Here is a 25,178-nt window from a genome sequence, read left to right as displayed (position 1 = left end):
TTATCTTTGCTGGTTAAAGGAATGGATATCGCTGGAAAACTGTTCCATATTAGATCTTGAAAGTCATGATAACAGATATGGCTGGCATGCCTATTTGTGGCATGACATAAAGCTTTTCTGAATCCCGTTATAAGGAAACCAGTGTATGAAGTATGGGACAAATATATAAAAAAAACATTGGAACACAAAACACCATGTTGGCTCTCCCCACTTGAAACAATATTGGTGAAAAAAAGGAATATGAGAAATGATTGGGCAACATATTAAGAATTATTAATAGAAGTAGTTCAAGATTTAAAATTAAGGAGGTTCAAAGATATGAGAATTAGTAACTGACTGGTTGCAATCAGTGGTGTAGCTAGCCACTCGCGTGCCTGGTGCAGTGGTGTGTGTCCCCTGCAGCCAGGGGCAGCACGATCTGCGCTGATGGGGGCAGTGTGACCCACGCTGATGGGGGTGGGGCCAGCCTCTCTGATGCTTGGAGCCTCTCTGCCGCCTTCCCCTCAGCTGTAGGGCAGCTGAGGGAGAGGCAGTAAAGGTAAAGGTAAAGGTACCCCTGCCCGTACGGGCCAGTCTTGACAGACTCTGGGGTTGTGCACCCATCTCACTTAAGAGGCCAGGGGCCAGCGCTGTCCGGAGACACTTCCGGGTCACGTGGCCAGCGTGACATCGCTGCTCTGGCGAGCCAGAGCCACACACGGAAACGCCGTTTACCTTCCCGCTGGTAAGCGGTCCCTATTTATCTACTTGCACCCGGAGGTGCTTTCGAACTGCTAGGTTGGCAGGCGCTGGGACCGAGCAGCGGGAGCGCACCCCGCCGCAGGGATTCGAACCACCGACCTTTCGATCGGCAAGTCCTAGGCGCTGAGGCTTTAACCCACAGCGCCACCTGCGTCCCACGGAGAGGCAGTAGGCAGATGCAAGTCCCACGTTGCCATTTCAGGCAGTGCAGAACCTGCAGGCGCCTAAGCCACCATGTCACTCCTAAAAAGTTTTGTGAGCCCATTTTTTTTTTAAAAACCCTCATTTTATCAACCCCCCCTCAGTGATGACACCCAGGGAGGACTGCACCCCCTTCCTCCGCCACTGGTTGCAATATCACCAGCTTAATGAACTGTTTAAGTTGGACAAAAAGAAGGGTTTTCTAAAAATAAAAATAAAAAAATCACATGTGGTGGTCATGTAAGATGTAAAAGACTTCTGGGAAATGATATGTAATGAATTGAAAAAAAATGTTGAAAATAACTTTTCCTAAGAAACCCAAAGCTTTTCTCTTAGGTATTATAGGTCCAGAGATTCCGAAGGACCAGATGAAACTATTCATGTACATGGCCACAGCTGCCTGGACTCTGTTAGCCCAGAAATGGAAAGATGGTACAACTCTGAGCAAGGAAGTGCCAGATAAAACTGATGAACTATGGCGAGATGGCAAAACTTACAGGAAGAATTAGAAACCAGGAAGAAGTGGACTTTAATAAAGGATGGGAAAAGTCTATAATCTACTTGAAAAACTATTGTAAACAATTACACACTTTGGTAGTTACAGATAGGTAGCCGTGTTGGTCTGTAACTACACTTTGGTAACTACACTATCTGTAACTACACTTTGGTAGGATTGACAGAAAAGTTGTGGTAAAAATTTGAACTATGGAATGATAAAGGATTTATAAGAACGGATTTATGAAAGAGATGCAGAGGGAGAAATCATAATATTAAGATTGACAATGGGGCGGGGAGGGAAGTCAAAGGGGATTTCATGTTTATGTTCTTATTTTGTTTATATATGTAAAATAGAAAATGCAAAATTAAAATAAATAAATAAATAAATAAATACAAAAGCTCAGGCGAGTAGCCTTCTCTCTCTTGGTAAAGGTGGCATACTTCAACTGCCCTTCATAAATCCTCTGCCCACGCCTTTAAACACATTCCAGTTTGCTGCCTTTCTTTCTTTCCACGTGTTTACATTCACCACTCCGCCTCCTAGGCTGGTTCTTTACGTATTCAAACGTTTCTTCCCATAAATCACAATTAGTATGAATTATTAAATCTACACAACATGCACAACCATCCCATATTACTTCTTTGCTATTAATGTAATCAGAACACTGCAAAACTCCCACAAGGAACTTCATGGGATAGAGGCAAAAAAAGTGTGCAGTTAATTTCCAGGAGGAGGCAGGACAATTTGGGGATGAACACTGGAAGCAGAGATGTCTTGTAATAAGGTAAGCCTTCCTCAGATGCCTGGTTTTGGCAGCTCCCATTCATTTCAATCAGGCATGTACAGGACAGCTTCCCAACGGGTTATGCCCTTGTTTATTATGAGTGCAAGGGCATGCCAGTTAGATTTTCCACATCAGGCATCAAAAGATGGTGGACTCATTCATGAGAAGGAAGACAAAGAGTACACAATAATGTCTGACTTTGATTGTTTTCTTAAGTTATCAAAAGCTCCTGACCATTAGGTCCAGTCGCAGACGACTCTGGCGTTGCGGCGCTCATCTTGGATTTGGATTTGATATCCTGCTTTATCACTACCCAAAGGAGTCTCAAAGCAGCTAACATTCTCCTTTCCCTTCCTCCCCCACAACAAACACTCTGTGAAGTGAGTGGGGCTGAGAGACTTCAAAGAAGTGTGACTAGCCCAAGGTCACCCAGCAGCTGCATGTGGAGGAGCGGAGACGTGAACCCGGTTCACCAGACTATGAGTCTACTGCTCTTAACCACTACACCACACTGCCTCCTTGCTTTACTGGCCGAGGGATCCGGGGTACAGCTTCCGGGTCATGTGGCCAGCATAACTAAGCCACTTCTGACGAACCAGAGCAGTGCACGGAAATGCCGTTTACGCCACCCACGTCCCTAGGTACCTAAATATGGTTACCCTAATGCCTCAATATGCTCTTGATAGGGGCTTGTGGCACTTAGTTGTAAACTCAAAGGTGAGAGAGGTGAGATATACCAATGCAAGAGGAATTGTGTTTCGCAGGGAAATGTTGAGGGGGAAATTTAACATAATAAAATTTAAGACTTAAATCTTGATGAACTTTAAGGTAAAAATGTTTGGTATCAACTTGTCAAGTCTACCACTTTTTTATCAACTTGTTCGGCTTTTCACAAAATTCCTTAAAGCCAACCGCATCAACAAATAAAATAAAAATTAAAAAAATCATTTGTTTTTGTAATGATGCTTGAATTAAGAGAATTCTGCTCCCCTACCAAAGTGTAAAAGTGCTAGTATATTTGCCTTTGTTTCCTGCAGACAAGTGCATTATTTAAAAACAAGGAGGTTCCCCCGCCCTTTTTCCTTTTCCTTGAACTTCTATTTGGGGGAAGAACCTTGTGCAACTGAAAAAAACTTGTATGGTGGATTGGGATCGGTGGTTTCTCCTAGCACTTTGTATTATTTTACTTGCCTTGGGAATTTTACTTGCCCTTTGGGAGAGTGACAGACTTGATGACCTTCTGGTCCTTCCCAGTTAAAAGAATTCCATGATTACTTATTAGTTCTTCTTATGTTTGCAAAGTGCTTTACAATCCTAATACCATTTATCCTCCACCCACCCCATTAAAAAAAAGAAAAGCATCCAAGTTCAGAGACAATAGCTTGGTTACAGCATTTCTCACCCTCTTCCTCCCCCCTCCACAATCACCCCAAGCCAATGGGATCGCAAAAATCACGTGGTGCTGCCATATTAATATTTATTCCATAAAAGCGTGGCGGCTTCTTACCACTCCGCTGCGCCGCTCTGACCGCAGTGCCAACCCTCAGGCACCGCAACACAATTTGGAAACAATGTGACGGAAATGTTTAATCTGTGCAGCCCATCTGTGCTGCGTATTTCTCCACATCTCCCCGAGAGAGGCGCCTTTGAATCTCCACACTGCCTTTAATATTCTCCTAAATCATTCCCCCCACTGCACTTCAAGGGCCATTGCTACAATTTCACAGGTTCATCGAAAGTGCACCAGGGAGGGAGGGGGGATGTTCCAGGGTGTGTGTGTGGAGGGGGGGGGAGCAGGGGTAACAGGGCATTTGTTACTTGAGATTTTTTTATTTCATGTTATACTAATTTCCAGGGATTACTCTTGCTCGTGCCCTTTGCAAAGAGGCAGGGGGTGGTGGGAAACACACCCCAAATAAAGACATCAGGCAGCTGGCATGAGTAAGGTTGCTTTTAAAGAAAGCTGGTTGAAACAGAGGGAAACATTATTCCCTAAGAGTCCAGCTCTAATCAGCTTTCCAATTTCAGGCCATGGGGCAACTGTCTGTCCTATGAGCTTCAATGGGGATGCCTATGATGAACTGATTTGGCAGGTCCCATTAAGTATATGAAGAAAATCACTTTGTTTGTCATTCTGAGATTTGGAGATCCGTGGCCCCATAGCTGTCTAGGGCAGCCACTACTGTAGCAACTTGCTCATGTAAGCCACCAGACCAATACAAGCCTCATAGGCGCCCATGTGCCAAACCAGCACAGAGGTCTGCTACACTGGGTATGCATAGGCCAATTGTTTAGGACACAACAGCATTCGTCCAGCAGCACAGTACAGTGGTACCTTGGTTTACGAACTTAATCCGTTCCAGAAGTCTGTTCTTAAGCAAAAGTGTTCTTAAACCAAGGCGTGCTTTCCCATAGCAGCGGGGGACTCAACTTACAAATGGAACACACTCAACAGGAAATGAAACATGTTCTTATTCCAAGGCAAAGTTCACAAACCAAAACACCTACTTCTGGGTTTGCAGCGTTCTTAATCCAAGTTGTTCATAAACTAAGCTGTTCTTAAACCAAGGTACCACTGTAATGCATGTGTGATCTCATGCATCATTTTACAGTGAGGCTCAGAGCTTGCACACTGTCTACTTTTCAACCTCAGATCCAGTAGAACATCCACAGTCACCTGCTATTCCATACTTCCATGAACTGGGTTACTAAAGTACAAAAGCAGCTGGTTGGTGTGTCACCTTAGATCTGCTGCGCATGCCACTTAGATGGTCCTGGTTGCTGCCACCTCTTTGGTTGCTCCCATGCCACATCAGCAGTATTTAGAGCTTCTCATCTGATTAGGATTTCTTTGTGTGTTTATACAACACACCAGATAGGAGTGCTCTCCAGAATAAAACACAGATCAGAATGCAGCTATCCTTCAGTTTCGGCACTTCTCCGAATTTTGTAAGGTAGTTTTTGGCTCAAAACCCCCCCTAACACAACGCATATAGAAAAATGCATGTTGCAGTTAAAAGTTTGTACAAAAACGCATGTGTTAGGGTAGAATACACACAATAATATACATTATGCAGTAAAACGCATACTAAAATGTGTTTAAAATAATGCAATTTTCATGCATTTAAAAAAACCCAGCTGACTGATGCAGAATAGTTATGTATTGACATACTAAATTGATATGGACTGGAAATATACTGAACGGCATTTCCTACAACCCAGTAACAAACTTCAGTAAAAAGATGGATTTCCTCCACCTTTCAGAGGCATGAGTATGGTCATGGAAAAAAGCAGAGAACATGTATGTACAATGTGGGCATCTCCTGTGTATCTCTTTGGCATATGCAGGAAAAAATCAAGATGACTTTCAGAAATCATGCTGAAATTCACAGAATAGACAGAACAATCTTTTAGGGTGCAGGCCAGTATATTTTTAGTCCATTGCGAGGATGTGAACTCTTGAGTGGGAATTTTTTATGGACCGATCTTGTAGAAGTTATCCAGTCTCCTAACAAGAGTGGAAAAGCAATCAGTTTTATTTGTCTTGCTTTCAGTGCATGTGTATTTATTTCTAGACCAAGGGAATGGTCAAATACAATAAAGACCCAACTCTCAAGCCACACGGATCTGGGCCTGGACAGTAACTAGGTGGAAGACCATGCGGGATTCCTTCGTACGCTACTCTGAACTCCTTGGAGGAAATGTGGACCCCAAGTGATAATAAAAATAATAAATTTCTATATATAACTGCCCTCACCTAACCTTTAGAAGCAGAGAATATTGCAACATATAAAGTGTAGACATAATAATATTATATTAAATTATAGCTTTGGAAGTAGTATTGTATAATATATCAATAAAAGCACACCTTTGGAATGTACTGCTAAAATAAACCTTACTAATTTTTTGCCCAACTTTCATTACTGTCAGACGTTGCACAGGCTTTGGTGAATTTGGTGTAGTATTTAGCTGAAAGTTTTACTGATGGGAATGAATGTATATATAGAGAGAGCGCTTGTCCAAATTTCAGCTTCCCAGATTATAAAATTTGGATTTGCATTTTTGCTTCTGTGGTGAGATGCTAAATAGTTTTGACATCCTGAAATCCAGATTTCATCCACGAGATGCTGTCTGCTGTCTTTATAAGTCTTGCTTGGTTGGAATCAATTTTTCTAAGCTCAAGTTCAAATTGGACAGTTTCTCATTGCTTGAAGTTGTCTGCACTTTCAGTTTCTACCAATATCTGTGTCAGAGCTGATCAAAAAGTATGTGCACAGCAACCCAGAATTAGACAATATATGAATCTATGAGCAGCCATGCACCTCAAAACTCCTGTGGTGTCCAGGATGCCCTTGATTTGAACATAAAATTTAGCTTGTCCTTTGCAATCTTCCTATTTTTACTAGGTGCTCACTTTCAGCTGGACTTTGCCCACACCTATATCTGATGGCTGCTGAGAAACAATGTATGGACTATTAAACACTGGAAGATGTGGCTACCCTCTTCTTTTAGGGAAGTGCACATTTGTTAGGAAGTACTCATTTCCCTGGAACATTCCTGCTGTATAGAGTGACCATCCTGAGGTTCTCAACGCCCCATAGAATAGACACTCCTACAAACTCCAAAGATTAGGACTCCCCAATCCTACACCAAGACCCACAACGTCCCACAAAACAATTGCTAATTTATGTCACATTGTCTGTGCAATGCATTGCATTCCTTATTTAACGATCTGTACTTGACATGGAGGATCAGATGCACGATTTCCTTGTTGAATTTATGTGTTTCTCTCTCTCTCATTCATACACATACATTCATACACTTAACCATCCCTGCCTTGCCATTCATGGGCCATTCAGGTGGAGAATTGTGGGGGTACTATGAGCAGTATAGCTTTTATTAATGGCAGTGCTGCTCCCGGGTTTGTGTGGGCACGAGGCTTTCCTCACCTTGAGCTAAAGCTTTCTGCACCTATCCCTCCCTCCTGCAAGCTTTAATCCAGTCCCCACTGCCCTTCTGCACACCAGCAGGGCAGCAAGGATTCGGATTCGGAATTGTGTCCTGCCCGAGTCTCTTCTTGAAGATACGTTCAAATATCCATGAGAACCCCAGGCAGCTGCCTGATCTCGGTAGATACAGGCTAAGACAACTAGCTTTCCTGCTTTTGGGGTGGTGGTGAGGTCCCGGGGGTGGGGGGTGGGGGAGCATGCTGGGGTAAATGCACTTTGAGAGCTTTTGATCCCTCATTTTGAAATCCAATGGGGTCAAAAAAGGTACACTGTATACCTTCAAAAGGAACGAATGAATCATGGTAAGAGCTGTGATTGTTTCAGCAAACCCTGTTCATGTCTGTCTGTGTGTGTGTGTGTTGAGGGAAGGAGGAGGGGAGCTGGACGCATTCTGGTTTGCCAAGATTTTCAGGCCGGTGCTGTTCGTTACATCATCTGTTCAACAGAGGTGTTGCTATAGCAGCTGCTTATAGCTTCATTTCCTGGATACCCCCCCAGGGGGGTGTCACAGCCGGATCCACCTGCTCTTTTACCCTACCCTCGGCGGGGTCATCCTAAGGTCGCCAAAATAAATGAACGCCGTTGCTAATGATCTGTTTGCTGGCTGTTTATGCTCCGCGAGTGTCAGGGGCGCTCACATTTAGTAAACTCATTATGGGTCCAATTAGACTTCACCATTGCTAGATATTTAACTCTTTTTTTCCTTTTAAATTAGCATTTTAATAACATTCTATCCAGCAAGGATTGGGGTGGGGGGTGGGGATAGAGAACAAAATGACCATTTTTCACGGACAAAAACTTCTTTAGCCGTAGGTGGAACTTTAATAGCAGATCTGTAAGGGCGGCAAAAGGGAGCAGGTCCACCTTCCATTCACCCCCACCCCCATGCCAGAGAGGAAACGATAGAAGGGGAAAAAGGGGGGGGGGAGAGATAAAGGAAACATTTCTATTTGCTTTATCACACACTCAATTTCCTAAATTTGTTCAGCAGCCAATTATTTTCAGCGTTAACGTCTTGAGCCGCTCGCATCTGATGAAAATGAGCAGCCATCAGAGTTAAACTTTGGAAGTGACCTGTGAAGGGGTTTGGAATAATTACGTAAAGGAGTCAATTTATTTCAGATTCCCCTGGCTGAAAGAACAATCCAGAGGAAAGAGGAAAAGTAAGAGGGGGGGGGGAGAGATTAAAAGAAACAAGTGCTGATTAGATGATTAGAATTATCAAAATATCTCTTGACTGGAACCCCCCTGGAGGGCCACTTCTCTTAAAAAGGTCACTCCAATTATTCTAGTGGTTTCCCCCCCCCATTCCCTTAGATGACTGTGCGGAGAAATTCTTCCGCCCTCCCCGCCCTCAGCAACCTGTAATGACCAATTCTGCAATAGAAAGGGTGATGGAAAGCGGAAAACGAGTCATCGCATGCACTAGTTTTTACCAAGGAGCAGTGGCTGGTTTAAAGAAATAAGAATGGCTTTACTTTGGTCCATTTGCAGCACAACCTTGCTTGTGTTCAATGGAGTTTACTCACATCCTAGGTAAGTATTCATAGGATTGCAGCCTTAGTCCAGCACCCTCTCTAAAAGTTGCATTAGAGGCCCCTGAAAAATCCCCAAGCAGGGCACAATGGAGAGAGCCGTTCTGTTTGGCCCTGGCATCTGGTAGACAGTGATATAGCATCTTTGAACAAGGAGGCTCTCTTTCAAGCTAGCACAGCTACTAGCCATTGTTAGATCTTCTCATAGGCATCTGGCTGGCCACTGTGGGAACAGCAAGCTGGACTTTGAGCTGATTCATCTTATCTGTTTACTAAGAATGTGTTCTGATTATTTTAAAAGGCCATTTACTTTCCATGAAATCAAGCGGTTCATGATTTTGTGAGCTTATGTCATGCCCTTCCTCCGCTGTTCTTTGCATGCTTAAAGGCCCCAATTATTTAAGCTTTTCTTCATGAGTGGGTGGGCTGATACACCACTCTTCATCAACACAGATTCTCTTCCACACTTGCTCATATCCATATTAAGGTCAGGCATGCATCTTAAAAATGTCATCTGCACCAGCCTTACGAATATTAACTTTGAGACTGTGAATGAAGCCTGTTCTCAAGATCCAAATCCATCCTGGCACCTGCAGTAAATGCTGAATCCCAAGCTAGTTAGAAGTGTCGTGTGTGGAGCCTACTTTGTGATGGCTAAGGTCACTTGCAGAGATCTGCACGCACCAGGTTTTTGCACCCTGCATCAAACAGCGGAAGAAGCATGCCAAAAAGCTGATATGTATAATGAAAACAGAACAGTGGATTTCTATGGGTGCTTTCCCTAACTGTTTAAAGCACATTGTGTATGGGACATGATCTCAGTCCTGGTCTACACATGCAACAGAATGAGATGGTATATGCCATTTGCAAATGTGCTACTGCGCTCATGTCCTCCTGGTGGGCTTCTCATAGGCATCTATAGGAACAAAATGCCGGGTAAGATGGTCCTTTAGCCTGATCCAGCAGGACTCTTCATAAATTCTTATTGAATGTTTGCTCCCAAAGGAGAAAGATTCTCACCTAAGCCACCTGCTAGACTCTTTTCCTACGTGTAGTGTGTTGTGTGTATATATATGTATGTGCTTGTGTATGCATGTGTTTGGAGGGGAATATTAAAAAATGTGCCCCATTTCATTCTGATGCGATGTCTAGTCTCAGTTATCCTGACAACAGTCCCATCACCTAGGTCAGTATTATTTCCATATTATAGATAAGAGATTGTTGTCAATATGGTGTGAGAACTGCTAAGGAATAGCTTCCAGGTGGTCAAGCTTTATATCACATGAGAAGCCCCAAAAGTATGGATGGCCCAGATCCTGTGGTCATGTCTCATCCCTGCACTGAACTATCCTCAGAGCCACTGACATTGGCATAGGAAGTCACCATGAGACCTGGCAGGTCCATGCAATTGGAGTTTCTGTACATTACTAATTTAGCATGAAATGTGACTAACCACTGGGAAGCATTTTCCTTGAGATGAACATGCTGCATCAACATCTAGCTGGGTAGCTATGCTTGTAGGTTATAGCGAAAATGAATACAGTGGCACAAGCCTCTTTGGAACAGTACTAAGTTCATTCAGTAACATATAAATACATATTGAAAAAGAATGTGCTGCTAAAGACCACTATGACTTCCAGTTTGCAGCTCACACACTTAGCCACTACGCTTAGCAGCCCACCCGAGTTACAGACACATTGACAAGCTTCACATAATTCCTCCACCATGTAAGCTCTGTGTTTAGAAGCTTATGCTTTCAGCAGCTAGCATGACCCAAGTCCAGCACAAGTCCTGGGATGGTGAAAAATAATGTCAGAAGCCACAATGAAATTCAAACCCAGACTTTACCCAAGTATTTTACTGCTTTCTGTAATTCTACATTGGCTGGAATCTATAATTGCATTATCTTCTACATTTAGAAATGGTCTTCCTATGGGAGAAGAAGATAGATTTGTAGGGCAATTGAGTTTGGAAACATCCTCATTTTGTTCAGTACAAATATATCTCCAAGGTTGAGCTTGTGGGGCTGGGAGAGGTCTGCTTGCAGAAAAAGGCATGAATGAATGGTGTAAATTGGGTAAAGCCTGCGATGTTGCCAATACATCTTTTGTGAGGAAAATAAATATATATATGTGTGCTTTATAAAAGTAAAGCAGTAAGCCCACCTGAACTATGAGAGAAAGGTGAAAAATAGGTGGGTGACCCAAGGCTGTATTCAACTCAGTTTTACTCAGTGTAGAAACATTGCAATTAATGGACCCAACTTGTCCCACTGAGTTTAGTGGGTCTGTTCTGAGTAAAATATAGTTGAATGCCACCCCTAGTGTTTTATCTTGCTGGACAGTACATTCGTCATTGAAAGCTTGGCTCACACTGCTGGTGAATATTCCACTGTGTCTTCTCTCCAAAAACTAGTTGAACTAGGGGATAGTTGAATGCTATTGAGGGCAAGTAAATAGATCTACTCCATGAGCCACAATATATAAAGGAAAGCTGTCCTGTGCTGCTCTCTCACTGTTCCCATCCATTTCAATGAGGCTTGCGCTGGAGAACTTCCCCATGGATTGTGCTCCATGTCAATGTGTGCTGAGTAGAGGTACCATTTGAGTTTTCCATGCAGGCATCCAACTGACTCTAGCCAGTCCTGCCTGCATCCAGTCTCATATTAATAATCATCACCTCTGACAAATGCTGCTCAAAAGGCTCAAACTCTCGAAGGTGAAAACGTTCAGAACGAATGCAAAGAACGCTTCTCTTCTGGAACTTCATAATGTTTTGCCAATACTCTTCCACACTTCCCTATTCCTACTGCTGTGTATATTGCAACCTGTAACAATCTGGAAAATATCTGAGAAGAAGTTTCAGCTGTGACATGTGGGCGATGGATTCAGGCAATAGTCATCTAAAAGCTTGCTATGTGGGCCCGACTGAATTTACTCATTTAGTCTGTAAGCCTTGAGGGAAGGGCCTTTGTCTCATCTTTTTGGTAGATGTGAGCTGCTTTTGAAGAAGATCTGTTTGAAAAATGGTATAAAAATATACCAACAAATAAAAATAAATACACATACAGAAGCCCGAGGTGGTTAAGTCCTGGAATATAAAGTTGTAGGAAATAGGAAGCTGCCTTACACTAAGCCATCCTTTCCAGGGTTTTAGACAGAGGACTCTTTTAGCCCTACTCAGAGATGCTGGAGGTTGAAGCAGGGACCTTCTGAATGCAAAACACATGCTCTACAACTAAGTTGCAAGCCTTCTGCCTTTTTTCAAATGTTTCAGCACATTAAAAACAATGCCACAAGTAGAAAACTAGCATATCAGAGACATTGTTTGGAGGTATTTTGTAGTTTTTGTTTTACATAGGGGAGCATTCAGATTTCCCCCCATGAAGCCTGAAATGGTACAGTCCATTCTTTCAGTTCAGATCTCAACAATCTTCATTCTGTTGCATCTACAGCTCCAGCTATGGAGAAATCACCATGCACTGATATCACCATAATCCAGTCAGGGTGTGAGAATTCTGGAAAAGCGAGCTGGGATAATGCTGGGCTTTTAACAGCAAGGTTGGAGGTGAGTCTTCCTTCTCACAATGTGGTTAAAGTCACCACGGAGTAGGATTCTAAGTTATTTCTGTGTTTGTTCCTGAATATCTGAATGTCAACATGAATACCTGAATACCTGAATATCAACATGGCAAGATGCAATCTGCATTATCAATGAATGGAGATACCATACCGAACTCGTATGGAACTTAGCTTGTGGTAGCCACTATATAGAAAACAGTGTGAATTGATATTTACTCTGTAGTAAGTTGGCGGGGGGAACCTGGGCTCTCCCACCAAGACAAGTAGTAATAAAGGTATTAGAGCTGGTAGGAGGGAGGAGAAGGAAGAGCCATGGCCCCATATCCTTCAAAATTTTCTATTTTATATGCTTGTATCAGCCCGATTTTCATACCAATGGTTATTGCCCATGTTCTCCTTTCCCTGCTTATTATTACACATTAATGCTCTTTTCTGCCATTGTTACACTGCATTCAATTACTCTGCAATAGTCTGCTGTCCACCATTTCAAAAGCCAGCATGATGCCTGTTGTTTAGGTTAAGAAGGCTAAGAAGCAAAAAGGTGCTTCCAGATTGGCAGCCTCTATCACTACCCAATCACTGCTTTTTCACTGTAGAATTGCAGTGGACTTTCCACACTTGTGGGGTGAGAGTAGCCCTTTTGTGTGCATCCATCACACTATCTTCCATCCACACTAGTGGATAACAACTGGGGCAGAAAAGAAGCCATTCATCTGAGCATGTAATTTCATTAATAATTTTCCCCCTATTGTTTTTAATTTGCTCTAAAGGACTTTGAAATAAAATTTAAAAATCAATAACTTGTTTAAAATACTTGAAAGTGTTTAGGCTAAATTGTAAGAATGGGGGAACAGAGACCACACTGGTAAAATAACAGCAACTGAAAAGACCTGGATAGATAGTGTGAGATTTTCCACAGCAAAATTTTAATTGTGCTAAACCCCCCTTTTTATTTAAGCGCTATTGTACAAATATTTCAGCGTTCGGTTATTTATTTATATGTAGGCAAAAAGGCATTTTATTGCAATTTAAGAGCTCAGTTAAAGAAACCAAACACATGCTGATAAAATGGTGCTGCCAGAAAAGATAATAGCTAAATTGTACGGAAATTGATGTGTGGCAGTAGGCTCTCCCACTCAGCATGTCACTGCACACGTTAAAACAGCACCTCTTGAAAAGATGGAAGAGTAAGAGCTAAGGCGATCCACACCTGGAGACTGCGTTACTGTTGCATTCTTTTTCTTTTCAAGTCAATTTTTCTGCAATCTGCAGAAAGAAGCAGCATGGCGAAAACAGAAGAGAACAACAACTGGACGCTGACATTATACTGACACCCCAGACAAAGTGAGTGAACGGAGCATAGCTATTCCATAGCAAGTAGCTAGTGTGGAAGCACCCTGAAAAAACAGAATTGCCCTACGACAGGTTATCAGTAGCTCAAACCACACGGCAGCTGCTGCGGCGAGTGTGATATAGCAAGATGTGCACTGCACTGTGGCTTCACATTCATGCATGTGCACCAGAAGCAAAGATGTGTATGCTCCATCCCCATACCTTCAGAGATTTAATTCCAGAGAAATGGGTGAGAAGTTGAATTGTGAAGAAGGACAACTCTACCAACTCATAATAACACAATTCAACAAAGCATCCCCCAAGGACAAACAAACAAACAAAAAAAGACAAAAATAGTGGCAATGATGTAACAGGGGACAGGAACCACATGTGATCTTACATTTGAGATTCCCCATTATGGAAATAGTTGCTCATCATGCCCCTGTTTTTAGCACAAGTTCTTGTACAGTAGGGGGGCATGTTTATATCTTAGTGAGCCCTTGACTTTTCCCAGGTGTTGTTGAGTATCCTGCAGAAGAACACAAGAGTGGTGAGGTCCACTGCCCTGACAGTTTGCAACCCCAGCCCAGGGCAAAGCCATCTATCCCATCTCCAACACCCTAGAGAAGGCATCAATGTCAAAATCTGAGTATCTCCCTCACTGAACCTTTCTGGTGAGCCTCATACAGATTTCTCCATATTGCTCTAGTGCAGTGTTTCCCAACCTTGGGTCTCCAGCTGTTTTTGGACTACAACTCCCATCATACTTAGCGAGCAAGACCAGTGGTCAGGGATGATGGGAAGTGTAGTCCCAAAACAGCTAGAGACCAAAGGTTGGGAAACACTGCTCTAGTGACTTCTACCACAAGTATTCCTCTACAGATGTTCTCTTGGAAATGACCTGAACCTTGCAGGCCAAAATGTAGGTGGGGTGGGTTTGGGGTTTTTTCTGGCAACAGGAAGTTTGAGCAGAGACACCTGCACTTGGGTACAGTAAGAAACAGCTCTAAGAAGCCTGCTTTTCTCTCATTCAGCTACAAATAGAGCCTTAGAGAAATCCAGATGGTCCTAATTTTGGGGAGCAGGTGCATCGACTCAGTGCTTTTTATCCCTGAGGCTCAGACATGTGGGATGCGTCCACTGGTGCTTGTCCCCACCAGTCCACATGTCTGATGGGGACCACGGGGACAGTGCCATTCACATGGCTGGTTCACCATGATGAGTGCAGGGGAAGGTGCGTCTCTGGGAGGACGCTATTTGCCTTTCTCTAGGGCACCTCCTGCCTGTTCAGCTGTGCATGAGAGCCTGTCATTTGGAGGTACCCTGAGATGCTATTTTCTTACGCTTAGGCGTGTGACAAAACTTTCCACGGCAAGAAGGGGTAGTAGTATTACCCCATTTCCCAGGATTCTGTAGGTCAAATGAAGGAAAGAGAAATTCCCCACAGCTTCTCCCTTGTGAAAATCAAGATGCTTCTGCTGCACAAGGGAGAACTGAAGGAGAATTTGGGGAGTGGAGGGAGGAAACAGAGCAAGGGGGAAAGAAAAGAAAAGCATCACCTTTTCTTTTCTTTTTGACAGCTATGGTTTAAATGTTTACTTTCTGTATCAGCTCAGCTGCACCTTCGAAACTGCCGTTGCATAAATACAACCGGGACGGCATAAGCTATAATTTGGAGATAGCAACCGCAGGACATATCTAGATCCGTTTGCGCTACTTTAATTAAATACTGCATTATGGCTTGTGACAACTTCATCGCTAAAGCGTAAATGAATGTGGAATTAAAGTGTTACTTAGGCTTTCAATATCATCATCTTTTGGGGTCTTTTTTTGTTTTGTTTTGTCTGCTCATGTCTTTCTTTCTTTTTCTTTTTGCTCCTCACCCTCCATTTCTCAGTTTAACAAAGAAAAGAGCCATAAAATCAAGATGCTTGTTCATTTACAGATGGAGCAGGCGTGGAAAAAGAAAAAGAAAAAAGAAAAGGCAAAGAAAGGAAGAAAAGAAAAAGATGGGCCACCGTTACACAAGTCTATAGCACTCCCTCTTCTGAGGTTTCTCTGATAGCAGAAAGAATTCCTTTGATGGGAAATGCTTGAATATTAATTGTGTGTGTGACTCTTATCTTTCAAACCCGGCTCCTTATGAATGATAGTTCTCATGGCTGTGGGATTTTGCCTCTTTTGTGTAGCATTTAATAGCCTGCTTTTAATTTAATTTAATTTTTTTTTATAAAAAAAACAAAACTGTTGATTCGTTAGTACTCTGGTACAATAGCAGGCTCTGGAAGTTCATACCATTTCATTTTTGATCTCCACAAATGAAGCAAGAGCAGTTTCCCCAGTCTCTGCTGCCCCTTCCAGCCCCCCCCCCTTTGACCACATCGGTAAACTTGAAAGGAGTTATGGGGCTAAAGCAAACTTATTTTATTCCCAGAAATGTAAGCCCCGATCCCATCAATCTATCTGCTTCTCCTCTAATGAAAAGCCAGACTGTATGTGACATTTCGTGGCACCAACCACTTTAAATGTTACCAACATCAATCGGGTTTTTAAATGTTACTCACGTCTCGCACGGATTGGGAAATGGTTTTATAATTATCTCCTGCTCTCTAAACGAACTGAGAGATTTCCACTGTTGTTTTTTCTTTCTTTTTTTTAATTCTTTATCACAGCCAAATTAAATGACAATGCATATTTATATTCCAAAGCTCCAGGAGATAAAAAATAAAAATAAAAATGTTAAAGCCTAACAAGTTTTTTACAAATGTGTAGTTGCCTTCTCACCAAGCTCTGGCACCGTAAAGGAAGTTCTAAAGAATTTGATGGGTTCTTTTTTTCTTTTCTTTTTTACGGACAATAATTGGATTTACAAAAATTCCTTTTCTCCAAATCACTGCGAAGTCGGAAGGAAGGAAGAAGTTGTGATGTTGTTTGAGCTAAATATTGTGCTGACAAAACCTTTTGCAGTTCCTATTTTTGAACTCTGCAACCTAAACAGAAATGTTTGCCTCCTTTCATCTTCCTAAGAAATAACCAGCATCCTTCAATAATTAGTAATATTAAGAGGAAAAGCTTTCCTATGCCAATTTTAAATAGGGTGCCACATTGAAACATCGCCCCCTTTCTCCCCATAACCAACGTGGGCAGATTAGCAAAGTGTTTAGAACTAAATCTTTGTCTAATAAAGGCAGAGTTGGTTTTCACCAAGAGCTGCTTGTTATAAACCTGCCTTTGGAAAATGGAAGGAACGTCGCATTTAAAGACACAAATTTCCCCGATAATATATTCGAATGGAAACGCACCGAATCCACTACGACACGGGCATAACTAATAAATTTGCAATATTTCAGCCTCAACAGCCTACAACGGTTCGTTTTAAAGATTTATGTGGTAAAAAATTACTCGGCGATGAATGGAGTTTATTCTGTGCCGGATTGGAAGGTATAAGGAATTAAACTACTGTCTTTAGCAGTGTATTTATTATTACCTCTGTCAAAGAACGAAGACTTTAACAGCATCCATGATAAATTTCAGCACAGAATAAACGGGGTGAGGGAACGGCACACATGCAAACACAAGCACATATATATTATATAAAAATATTACACACAACACTCCGGAAAATCCTGCACATGTCTGCCTAGTTCTTTTTGCGTACTGGATCATTCGCGTTTGCAGACCAAAAGAAAAATAAAATTTGGAACTCGTATAAGGGCTGTTTATTATATCATATAAGGGACTGTAATATTCTGGAATACAGGATGTCTCTTTAAATCAAATTATGCTTCTAAAAATAACAAGCAGCTCAACGCCCGGAAAACATGCCTATGTGGAAATGTTCACGTGGAAGATAGAGAGGAATGCAAGCTAGCCTTAATGATACCTGTCAAGATAATGGGCACAGTCTTATCCAGGTGAGATCAGCTATTGAATGACAATTCTATTTTTCTACTCTGAAGACAAGAGCAAAACTTGAACAGGTTACTTTGCTGAATTCAAATCCTAAATTCCAGCTCAGCTTTTCCATTTAGGAAGATGAAAACAGGATTGGATCAAGATAGAAAATCCAAATGGCACTTCTTTCCCAACAATGAACCCGGTGAATAATCCACTAGGAAGATTCCCTATGCAAGCATCGCTGAAGTGAAGGACTGCATTTTAGCGGGGCTTGCGCAGCAGAACTTCCCAGTAGGTCAGATCTGTCCATCTCCAACTCCGCCACTCTTAATGGCAACCCAAAACTGCTACCTGGCTGCCTCATGATTCGGCCATATTCCAAGATAATTGAATGCAGATTAAATTTAGCAGCATTCAAGTCACAAACAGGGTCCTGAGGGTGGATTCCCTACCCTCCAGCCATTCAGTGACTGCTTATGGGTATAGTGGGGATTCCAAACTGCATTAGTTGTTGAGTTACAGAACCAGGTGGTGGTAGTTCTTCCACACTGATTAACACAGAGTATAAAAGCGGACGTGTGTGTGTGTGTGTGTGTGTGTAACTGAACCTCCTTTGCTCACACTATGAATGCCTGTCAGTTGTATACTCCAAAGCAGTTGAGAATGAGAGATGTTAACAATACCTATGGATTAAAGAGCAGAAGCTCTGTGTGACTTGACACCTTTTAAACAACCTGACATATTCACAGTCAAGGGAGTAACAGTGATTTAAAAAAAGGATTTTCCACCCATCGCTTCCTTCAGTATACACTTATGGATGACAGGGGAGATCACAGTTCACATCAAAAAGAGTGTGTGGGTATGATGTAAGCAACCGAGACTGTTTTCGCAGACAGTGGGACAGCCTGAGAATATGGAAAGGGGAAATGATGGGCAATTGCAAGTTCGGAAAGGAGTTCACGTATTTTAGAAGAGCACCCAACTCGCCATCACACAACCTGCCATAGGCAAGGTAGCATTTAGGATGGGAGGGAGAAGAGTGAAAAACACCTGGAGTTTATATGATTATAACCAGATTAATTTTAGAATGGCACAGCTATTGGGCAGCGATCGATTATTCGAGGGGTAGAATCACATAATTCCAGCTCCAGCTCCCACCCTACCCTGCCCTGTAACCTTTCTGTCTTTTTACAGAACGATGTATAGAAAATTACATGGGAGGAATAAATTGTCCTGGGGTTTGTTTCTGGATGGCTGCTTCTTGTCTGAGGGTGGAGATGGAGGGGGGTTGTGTTAGGGGAAGCTTTTCGAAGTGGGGATATGAGGTGGGGAAATAGCCTTAAGCCTGAATTTGACCGGTGCATGACCGTTGCCTTCTGGCTGACCTCAGATTCTATTCCCAGGCCTTTTCCGATTCTATAGTCTCCTGTCCCCGTGGGGGTTATTAATGGAAGCAAAAATACCCCCCTCCCAGCCAACGACTACGTCTTTCGTCATTGCAATGCAGCTTGTTAAGAATGGCAAGATGCTGGCGGGGGGGGGGAATGATATGTGGGTTTAAGTGCTACTTGCGAAAATGGTCTTAGTTGAAATCAAGGTTCATCACAGCGTCATCTGACTGTTCTTATGCCCCCCCCCTTCTGCCAGCTCTAACGCCATACTTCTCCCCTCCCTGCACTCCCTCAGAAAGACCACTAGATGTCACCAGCCTCCTCCTTTCACTCAAGGGTCTGCGGAAATAAAATGACGCTTAAAGCAACAGAGAGAATTAGAAATGCTGGAATTTATTTATTTATTTATTTGGTTGCTTGTCATTCACAATGAAAAGGAAATCCTGGTGTATTAAAATCATCATCCAGCTATAGAATGTATATAAGCTACGCTAAGTTGGTTGTGGGTGGGGTGGGATGGGGAAGAGATGCTCTATAGTGACTGAACAGTGGGTTTTTTGTAATATTATTCTAGAAACAAATAGTTAAGGAAAGAAGCAAAAGCATAACAGTGCTCTGGCTGACTGATCTGAACCCAATGAATATTGCTGGACCTGCAGAGAATTACGTACATATTGCTGCACTCACTGAGAATGAATGTCCAAGATAGAATTTTTGGGATTCAGAGAAATCCTGGAGGAATTTGTAGTTCTGTGTAGCCTTGCAGTCTGTCTCCCATGAAACAACATTTGGAGAAAATATAGATTGTGTTTGCTGAATCAGGATGCTTATGGAAGCTGCTGACTGCATTCTTAAAGTGTTAGGTGGGTCGAGGTAAAGATCCTAGGACTTAAAAAATGAGTGGCATTTGGAGCCATAGAGTCTCAATCAATGGCCATTCAGTGTGCTCTTAACTGAATCATAGGAAGCGAAGAGTGCTGAAGATCAAGGCCATCTGCTTGCCAAAAAGCAACATTTCCCATACTTTAGTCCCTATTCCTGCCACAAGTCACCCAGCAAAACCCAGGACACATTATTATTATTACCTGTAATAGTAGTAGTAGTAGTAGCAGTAGTAGTATACAACTGTTCATCCATAGATCACAGGGTGGTTCACATCATGCCACAATTAAAGCAAATGAACAATTAGCCTGCCACACTAAAAAGCATCTGCAGATCAGAAAGCTCTGGATGACTCAAACGAACGAGCCTAGTACACAACATAGACAGTTCAAAATACAGCCTCTAAAATCATCGGCTAATCTGAGCTGGGGATAAAAAATTCCTCCCTGATTGCTAATATGATAATCACACAATTCTGAGCATGGGCAAAACTCCTAACAGAAATCTATTCCACACATTACATGGCGCAAACCAAACTATGTGACTAAGTGTACACTTGGAAAGGAACTACAGACTATTCTGGTCTCTGAAGAGCACACTTTCATCTTGTATATGTTTCCAAACATTTGTCTGCTTCACACATAACATTTTTAGTTGTATTTTAAAAAGCCCAACAGGTGTGTATACATGCTTGGAACACGTCAGCCGGTGTCCCCTTCCCTTCCCCTGCCACATCTCTGGTCTAAAGTATCCTCTGTTTAAAAATGTTGGAGTTTGACTGTACTCATTTGCATGGAATATTTAGTTAGTCTCTTATTTGTGAGGCTCCTCAGATGGCTTCAGGCAAGCCATTGTTGTCTGGCTCACAACTTTCATATGGATAATGCTGGTGATGGTTGGGTAGATGGGTTCTCCGTCTCATTCAGAATCCTTGTTATGAGGCTCTGATATTTAAATCACACCAAAGCACTTTTCGCACACATACACATGGTTCTTATGGAAACGGACACATAAAAGTAACATATCTAGCAGTTCTTCCATAGGAATGTGGGAGTTTTGTAGAATGCAAGCCCTCTGGGGTCACACTGGTGCTCTGTACAGCACCATTTAGCTGGTGCTAAATGTTAAGGGGAAGTTCTTTTTTAAAAAATGAGGGACATCTGGCAACACTAGTGCCAAGCCGGACCGCTAACACTAGTAAGGTTTGCTACAAGCCCTGAGTGTCATTTAAAAGCACCTGAGGCTGCAAGCCGGCTAAGGTTGCTGAGCGTATCCACTGATTGCTCTGTTAATGGTGCTAGTGAGGAGCTCCAGAGCAGCTTTATCAGTTGTGCCAGAGGTGCGTTTTTAGCTCAAATTCTCCAGCTTTGCTGTGTTCAAGAAGATTGCCTAGGTTTTCATGCCGGAGCCACAGCAGTAAAAAAGATGAACCACTTAAAAAAAAGGGGGGGGGGGCTTGAAGCTTACAAAGCACATGACATCCTGTCACAGACCTCATGGCGCCAGTCAAACACCTGCAGGCTACACCTATCCTGCGGCTGGCAATGTAAGCCAGGGATCCTGGAGGCTGTGCCAGGCAGTAGTGCCAGAAGTTGAAAGATCAAGGCTGGAATTTTTGAGACATGCTGGTTATGCACAAATGAGAAACCCACCTTTCATCTCACACAGACAAGAGGGGTGAGTTAGCAGATGTTAGAAGATTTAATAGACAATGTTTTTATCTAGTGTAGACAGGGAAAGCAAGCACAATGGTAGGTTTACCTATGTCTGGCCAGGGGTATTGTTAGGAGGTAGCCCATGTGGACCCTGCGTCTTTCATGCCAAGCCCACCCCCACCCCCTTTTAAAAAACCTTAGTTTTTAAAACTTTGCTTAGCTGGAGTCTTAATATGGTCAGAGCCTTTGCTTACAGGGTGGGTGGGTATGATGCAAAATGCAGGGCAGGTGAGACCTCAGCTACATATCTATGTTCTTAATTTGCCCAGGGGCACTCTATGCATTTATGCTCTGAACCCTTTAATAACCTAGCAATGCCTGTGGGGGGGGGGACAGTATAAAACAGGTGTGAAATTTGGTCACGGGTGCTGAATTCAGCATCCTGGAAATTCCTGTTTTCATTTATTTATTTTTAATGATTCAGGTTTCTAGCAAAGACCCACTTGAAAGTATGTAGAAATTCTGCCCCTTCCTTTAAATGTAAAAAAATAAAATAAAAAAAACAAAAAAAACTTTGCTTACGGAGCAGCTTTCCCTCTGAAAGTCAGTCTATAATCTGCAACTGTAAATTAGTGCATGCAATTTTTATACAAATTTGTGCTGTAGGTCTGTGCCCTAAGTCTTTTAGTGATCCACCAATGTACCAGGACAGAGGCTTTCCCCAGTCCAACAATGCCAGAAACTGAAGCTGGGCCTCTAGAGGTGCAAAATGTGTGCTCCAATACATGTTCATGGCCATTTGTCCTTGGAGTTCCCTCCCTACAGTCACTGGCGGAGGAAGAGGCGTGCGGGGGGAGCGCACCTCCCCTGGCAGCACGATCCCGGCGGGGTGCCATTGCAGCTGCCCCCCCTGCCCGCGCTGGGCGCCACACCCCTATGGGCGGCACACCACGCCCCCGGGACGTGCGCCAGCCCTGCCCCTGCCTGCTCTCCGCCCCCCCGGTGCCAGAGCATGAAGCTCCACCACTGCCTACAGTATGTAATTTTGCCTTGTTCCACCTTTTTAAAGGCCAAAGCCTCCTAAAATCTAACTAAAGAACTGAAATATAACAAGCATTAAAACTGAGCTTAGTTGGTTAGAGCGTGGTGCTAATAACACCAAGGTTGTGGGTGTGATCCCAATATGGGACAGCTGCAGATTGCAGGGGGTTGGAATAGATGACTCTCAGGGTCCCTAGTCTCCCAACGCTACAGTTCTATGATTCTAGCCTGATGGGTCTCTAACAGCCAGCCCAAATGGAAAGGTCATATATGCATTTATTTATCTATACTGCTTTTGGGAATGTGCTCATTCCCTAGTGGAAGGAGTTTCAAAGTATCGTGAAAAGAATGATCATTTTTAGCAGGACATTATAAGGCTCCTTGGTTGTTGCCAGACCAAAAGTGAAAGAGAAATCAAACGGGTTTCTATCCAACCTGATGTTCTGATGATAGTTAGATTTTAGTACAGTGGTACCTCTGGTTGCGAATGGGATCCGTTCCGGGAGGCCTGTTTGCAACACGAAAAGAGCGCAACCCGCAGCGGCGCGTCTGCACACGTACAGGTTGCAATTTGCCACTTCTGCACATGCGAGTGACGTCATTTTGCACATCTGTGCATGCGCGGGCAACGAAACCTGGAAGTAACCCTTTCCGGTACTTCCGGGTTGCCGCGGGACGTAACCTGAAAGAACGTAACATGAAGTGGACGTAACCAGAGGTGCCACTGTACAATCCAACTTAACACAGAAACAGGACATAGCAGTAGAAGACAGTCTCACATCTTAAGTTTGTCAGCCCCAAACTGTTTTAAGATGCCACTCTCTACTCCAGTTCATTACAACTAACCACTCTATAAGACGCACCAGACAATAAGATGCACCTAGTTTTTGGAAGAGGAAAACAAGAACAAAAATATTCTGAATCCCAGAAGCCAGGACAGCAAGCGGGATCGCTGCGCAGCGATCCCACTGGCTGTCCTGGCTTCTGGCTTAGCTGTGCACAGCCTCTCCTAGGCAGGGGGAGCCTTCATTCCCCTGCCTGGGAGAGGCTGCGCGCGGCTAAGGCTCCCCCAAGAGCCGCACCCCCTTTAAAGAGCGTGCAGAGTATATGTGTGGCTCTTGGGGGCTTTTCCCCGAGGAGGGAGAAGAGCAGCCCTTCTCCGTCCTCGGAGAAAAGCCCCCAAGAGCCGCACACACGCTCCACAAGGCTCTTTAAAGGGAGCGCTGAGCAAAGCCTCCCACCTGCATTCGCTCTATAAGACGCACACACATTTCCCCTTACTTTTTAGGAGGGAAAAGTGCATCTCATAGAGCGAAAAATATGGTAATTGCTAGGATTTCCAGTGTTCTCTTTCTCTCCTTAATCCCTCATATTTATATTTGTTGCATAGTTTAATACAAGGGCTCAGGTATGTCACAGTCATGTCTTTATGGGAACTCAGAAAACATCTTACATGTGCATCCAAAAATGCAAAGGATGCAGTTGCCCTGAGCAACCCCACCCAAACATCTGACTTCCATAAAGGCTTAAGCCTCAGCACTTGTAACTTCACAAAACAATGGATTGTCTCAGTGTTAAGACTATTCAGCTTTCAAGTACAGGTTCTTGTATTTCACTCTGCTGAACAGTTTAATACTGCCATGCTGGTAGAAGCTCTGGGGCAGTTTGAATGCTCCCCCCGCCCCCCACTTTTCTCTTACATGACTCTGAGGGCTAGTTCACATAATTCTTTTCCCTAGGTTGAAATCAACATGAATGGATTTACAGTTGTTGAACTAGTCTTGTGAATAGCCCAATATGGATGTCTCTGAGCTATGAATCAACACATCCTGATTCATACCACTCTCTTGAGTTATCAAGATTTAAATGCTGGAACTGCAGAAGCTCACTTTTCATTCCCGCAACTTGAATTCCAACACAATATTTAGAAATTATTTCTGGCTCTAGTGAGGACAAAAACTTGAAACTGAAAAACCACCAAAGTCTAGGGCACATTTACAAGTGATGCTTAAATCCCCATATCTGTAGATCAAAGGAAAAATTCAGGGACCAGAACATGCCCTGGAAATAATAAGTATTTTGCTTTCTCACTTTCCTTAATAATATTGGCAAAATGGCACATTCAAAACAGAGATTAAACAAAATAAAATTTGACAAACTTTCAGAATTTGAATATTTGAATCGAATCAAATGTTTTTAAAAACTGACTTTGAGGATATTAAAAAACCCCTCTAAATAATCTGCTGATTTATTATTCTGATGATCTATTTCAAATAAAAAATGTGAGGTAACTCTTTGCTAAATTCAATTTATACTATCTTTTACACCATTTTATTCTCACAAAAATCCTTCATTTGGCATATTGATTTTAGTCCAGGTAGCAGACTTTAATCACAATTTTATAGCCAAAATAAAAACTTGAGAATTCCCCTATCAAAAAAATAAAAAAATAAAAATCAGACTTGCACTATAGACTTTTAATACTGCTTTGTATACACATTGTTTTTAGGTCATACCCAGAAGTGGCTTGTCATGCAAGTAAAAACTATCTGGCAGGTTAACAGCTCTTGCTTACTGGGAGGGAGACAAAGAGGGCTGAGATAGAAGGGAGGTCGATGTGGTGCAAACAC

The 25,178-nt window shown here is 42.8% G+C and overlaps 1 protein-coding gene and 1 long non-coding RNA gene across 13 annotated transcripts in view; one reads left to right on the top strand and one right to left on the bottom strand.

The window, feature by feature from the left end:
* The window catches only part of SKAP1 (src kinase associated phosphoprotein 1), a 350,548-nt gene that overhangs the window by 43,133 nt on the left and 282,237 nt on the right, over nucleotides 1–25,178 (bottom strand). The window lies entirely within an intron of this gene.
* On the top strand, nucleotides 12,120–16,867 carry LOC307201165. Its single transcript, XR_013832604.1, has 3 exons — nucleotides 12,120–13,694; nucleotides 14,197–14,356; nucleotides 15,580–16,867. It is a non-coding gene; the product is annotated as an uncharacterized lncRNA (long non-coding RNA).

The sequence above is a fragment of the Podarcis cretensis genome (genome assembly GCF_951804945.1).
Source record: "Podarcis cretensis genome assembly, chromosome: 13".
Classification (NCBI taxonomy): Eukaryota; Metazoa; Chordata; class Lepidosauria; order Squamata; family Lacertidae; genus Podarcis; species Podarcis cretensis.
This window is presented reverse-complemented; position numbering and strand designations above follow the sequence as displayed.